Source organism: Haemaphysalis longicornis, unplaced genomic scaffold (assembly GCF_048455015.1).
Source record: "Haemaphysalis longicornis isolate Haplotype H1 unplaced genomic scaffold, Haemaphysalis longicornis Haplotype H1 scaffold_11, whole genome shotgun sequence".
Taxonomy (NCBI): Eukaryota; Metazoa; Arthropoda; class Arachnida; order Ixodida; family Ixodidae; genus Haemaphysalis; species Haemaphysalis longicornis.
This window is the reverse complement of record NW_027526214.1, coordinates 75,886,596-75,892,112: the sequence shown is the minus strand read 5'-3', so window position 1 is coordinate 75,892,112 and position 5,517 is coordinate 75,886,596.

Sequence of the window (5,517 nt, the reverse complement as noted above, 5' to 3'; positions counted from 1 at the left end):
CAAACTATCAGGTGCCTCAACGGAACTGGCAACACCATCTCGCCACATGTGATCTGTCGAGAAAAACCTATCGGAAGACAAATTTCACTGTGAAGACATCCTCCAGGGAAATGAACGGTAGAAGTCAACGTACAGACCGCGTCAAGAGCAGGTTTGCGAAACACAATGTAATACCCAACGCTACAACCCAAACCAAGGCGATCCACACAGGGAAGTGACAACCCAGCCACATTTGTTTCCACAAGGGCTTCAACCAAGTTTTATGTTTCTTGATGTCAAACTTCTAACGTTCATGCGGAGGGAACTGTGTCGTGTCAGCTACGAATGTGCTTTGTGAAGCTGCTTGTTGCCTATCACTGTTTCTCTGCTGCTTGGCTCTGATAATGCAGTTGCCTCATGCTACATATACCGGCACGCGATAAAGAATAAACGATCTTCTTCTTGTTGCTTCAACGCTGCGTGCTTAGGGATAAACGCTGGAACGACAAGATTCCTCTATAAGCTTCTGAATGGCAGGTAAGCAGTTGGAAGACCCAAGTGTTCTTTTAGGGGTAAGCATTATGAGCAATACATTGACAAGGAATAAAACCCTATAATTGAAGAGAGATGTTTTCACAACCTTTCTCGCATTTGTTTTTGCGTATTGATTACTAAAGCTGCTATCAGACGAGAACTTTTTATTCTTTTTTACAATAAGCAACCTACTCGGTTATATATTTTGCCCTGCCCATTGGTTTCTTATGAAAATTTGTGGCTCCACTTGCATGCACAACAAGTAATTCAGCAAACGTTTGGCGTTTGTCAGTAGTTATTTACATTTATTGTGTTTCATTAGTATCATTTTCAGCGAAGTTTTATTGGCGTCGCTGTATTTGCTGAATACATAAAGTGCGAAGAAATGTTTAGTTTCTTGTCATGAATCAGTCTCCGCAGTTCAATTTATTGTCTTAGTGATAATTTTTGCCTAGTGTCATTGGCATACTTTTGAGCGTGGCCAAAGAGAATGCATGTATGTCTGGCTAAAGCTAGGTTGTCTTAGTAACCATAGGATATATTAAAACTTTGTAGATGTCACAATATTTCGCAATCAACAATCTGCAACAGAATAGTCATGAAATAAATATTGTTCTAAAACAAGACTAGAACAGCGGTGATATAATCATGGATTTCTCCAGAATGGGGCGGAAAAGTATTCAGATGTTTCGCCCTGTGTTCATTTTTGAAAAGACCTTAAACCAGTTTTTTAGAATCGGTCGGATTATAAGGGTTGGTTAAACTTGTTTCAGGCTCAGCAGGTAAGAAATATTTTCTTGCAGTAGAGATTTTTTATTCGTAGAGTGATATTAGTGTATTGATTCTTAGGCACATATAAAACGTTTTTGCTGTTTTCATAAGAAATTTCACGGCAATAAACTTCCCTTAGACCTCCCATTAGGACTATAAACAATTAAAATTTATGACACGGGCATTTCATTATTTCGTAGTGAAACTTATATCTTAGTTATAGATATGTCTGACTTGGTCGGTGAGTGCGCATAAGAACACTGGTGCTTGTGGTGTCCTAAATTGTACTTGAATAAAGCATATTACATTGTAAATAAAACAATACGAGAGTCCATAAAAAATTGTTTTGAATATAACATGTCTACTCCCAGTGCTCTAAGTATAGATGTATCACACATGCCTGTGCCTATATGTAACACCGCACAATAATCTTGTGCAGCTAAGTAGCCAAAGATGGTTGGACTAAGTTCCTTAGAAAACAATGCTGTTAGAATCGATAATGCGCCATTTTACCAGAAATCCAGATGGGACCAATAAGTGAAGTGGTGCATTACACATAAGTACTCTTGTATGGGAATGACTATGTTGAAATAAAGTGGCTGCTATTTCGCTTTTATAAACCCTTGCTTCAGGAGATGATAACATAGAGTTTATCACTGCCACCTTCTAAAAAGCTATTTTGAGGCTCACAACTTCATCTTTGCCTAATCAAAGGCAAATCATAAAGTCTTTTAGGTAATAAATAGTGTGTTTCTTTACATGAAATAAAAAGGCTTTGGAAAGTTAAATGGTGCTATACATATTCCTGTATATTTATACGCATTGCTACCGAAGCAATATTTGGTCCACTAGGTAGCGATTACTGCAACATCTTTTTTGAATTGGCGAAACGTATTTGTCTCCAAGAGCCCCTATAGCTGACCGAAAAAACCACTATTTTGGGCGTCTTTAAAGTGCTTGTGATTGCTTAAGACGGAAGGAAGCCTCAACAACATAGAAAATCTTGTTGAAAGGAACCGAAAATGCTTTCTAAACACAACGAGATATCGATGGCTATTATTTTTCGAGGATTTTTCTTCGAAATTGGTTGGTTACTTTTCTTCTTACAACGCTGTAAAGACAACTCGTATGCATCACGTTTAGGTTTTGTTTCAGTTCCATTCTTGTTTTCAGTTTTCTTACAAGCTCCTTCTAGGCTACATTCATGTTCTTCAACGCTCCAGGCTACTGTCAATTTACTCAACGCACATTGTGGCCGCTTTGAACGTAGCTACATTGTTTTATATACCAGTTTCAAGTTAAGGTAATGCCGAGGACTTCAAGAACCTAGAGTTCGCCATTACTGGGGAGTAGATGATTGTCTGCGCATTTTGTTACAATATATCGCAAGTTATGTGGATTTCACCTGCAACCTGTGCACAATTCTTCGTGTACCTGCTAGCCGATAAAATATTTGATTCGCAAACCTCCCGTGTGGACTTCAAAATGTAAAGTAGAAGCATTTCACTTCTAAAAATCAGCTCTGGCACCCCACTTCAGGTTCGCACAGATTTAAAAAAAAACATTTTGCTTTATCCTGTCTCAATGTGTCTTCGCTGTGTTTTTCGCTTTATTTGGGAATGTACTGAATATTTTCACAAAGTTTTGCGTGGTATATATTTTTATGGGCATTCAGTGCTCCTGCTATCTGAATACATACACAATGTGCAGCATAAAGATAGGTGTAAAAAAGCACCTACCACACTGGAACCTATATTTTCAACAAATGATTGTATGCCCTCAGGCCCCCGCCAGTCCATGTAAATTTCCTGCAACAACTTTATGTAATCCTTAACATTACCTGAGAACACTTTCTTGGCTGGTTTTTGTCTGTTAAATCAACATTAGATATTCTCCTAAAGTTTTTGTATATGCATTTGCTGCAAAAATTTTGCATTTTCTATATTTTAAACGATACCAATTACAACTGAAAGCAATTTTTTTGTCGGCAGTTCTAATCGTTTCCCTCGCTCACGCTGCCTCAACGCCCCTGTTACTGTGCTATAGCTTCCGTAAACTACCCCGCACAACGAGCCTGAGTATTCATGGCGAAGACATTGGCGACGCCACAAACCCCGAGCCCCACAAAAAAGCTGTTTATTCACGGTGGTGAGATGTTCATACGTATAGAGCAAAAACAACGTACGACGGCAGTTGCAGTCTTTGTCAAGCTCCAGGCGATAGTCTTCCTGTGTCCTTACCAGGCACGCTAAACCTGGGTGAACAAAGCGAAGGAAGAACTCTAAAACCCTTGCTTTGTTTCTTTGAGGATGTAATTTGAAGGCACCCCCGTTTAACTAAATCGGTAACTGTAAAAGGGCAGAGCCGAAAATTTATTTTCACCAATTCCAAATATTACTCTGCATAAAAATGACTGTCATCCTCAACATTTGGATTAATAATCAGTTGACAAATAAAAACTGGTTTCTTCCCGGTCATTATCCCTCTTTTAAAAGTTCTTCTGAAGGAATCCTTGGTACATTCTACGACGGTAATGAGCTCAGAACCATTGATGTCTTAGAGGAAATAAACACTGGGATGTAGGCAACAAGTCTCCTGACCTAATCCCTTATGATAGTAGTGGGCATGGGTGTTCTGCCCCACCGCAGCCTAAACTCCAGGCAGGGTGTGATATCTGAGGCAGGTCTGTTAGGCGAAATGAAACGCACCTTCTGGAAGGTCTGAATTATCAGCGTGTTCCTGCCGCGTGGACAATCATCATGCGCAGAGAAAATAGAGAAGTACAAGCAAAACACATCACCTTGACTTTCAACCTATCGCAGTATGAACACCTCAATGCAGGTTTCTTCACGGGTGCAGTACGTCCCAACATTTTCACCCCGTGCCGCTGCTTCAAATATTAGCAGTTAGTGCGCGGTAAAAACTCTTGCCACGGCAAAACACCAGAGGTAAATGCTCCGAACAAGACAACACCACTGATTTTCAGACAACTCCAAACTGTTGTCCACCTGTTACGGTGGCTGTCAAACGTAATATTCTGTTATGTCATCCGTAATATTCCTAAGTATAATCGTATTTTATCGCATTTTACTGTGTTACAAATTTTATCTTATGATAGGTCATATTGTTTTATTTTGTTTAATGCAGTGATTTTGGACTATTTCCTAGCGCATGGGCTCTGCGGTAGTGGCCAGCCATGTTTCTGTATGCTCTATCTTTTTTTGCTGTTATTGCCTTCTTTGGTGTTTTGTTGCGCTACATCAGTTGATATTCCGTGTTATCTCATGTAGTGTCCCTTGTTTCTTTTTTATGCCCAAATGTGTGCACCCCATTACTATCATCACCAGGCAATCTACGCCCACTGCAGGGCAAAGGCCTCTCGCATTATTCTCCAATTACCTCGGTCCTGTTCCAACTGTGACCAATTTATCCCCGCAAACTTATTGATCTCATCTGCCCATCTAACTTTCTGCCGCCCTCTGCAACGCTTGCCTTCTCTAGGGATCCACTCGGTTACCCTAATGACCAGCGGTTATCTTGCCTTCGCATTACATGCCCTGCCCACGTCCATTTCTTCTTCTTAATTTCTACTAATATGTCTTTAACACCAGTTTGCTCCCTGACCCACTCCGCTCTCTTCTTGTCCCTTAATGTTACACCTATCATTTTCCGCTCCATTGCCGCTGAGTCGTTCTCAATTTAAGTTGAACCCTCTTAGTGAGCCTCCAAGTTTCTGCCCCGTAGGTGACTACCGGTGGGATGCAGCTGTCATTCACTTTCTTCTCCAGCGACAATGGTAGGCTGCTATTTATTATCTGAGAATGTCTGCCATATGCACCGCACCCCATTCTGATCCTTCTAATTATTTCTGCCTCATGTTTGGGATCTGGGGTCACAACTGGGCCTAAGTAGATATATTCGCTTACCACTTCCACTGCCTGGCCACCTATCTCAAACTGCTGTGCTGTCCCGAGGTTGTTGATCATTTCTTTAGTTTTCTGCATATTACTTTTTAAGCCCACGGTTCTACTCTGTTCGCCTAATGCGGAACTCATGCTTTGCAATTCGTCCCCCGAGTTACTTAGCAAGGCAACGTCATCAGCAAATCTGAGGTTACTGATGGTATTCTCCATTAACCCTTACTCCCCCTGTTCCCAATTCAACGTTCTGAATACTTCTTGTAAGCATGCTGGGAATAACATTGGAGAGATTGTGTCTCCTTGTCTGACACCC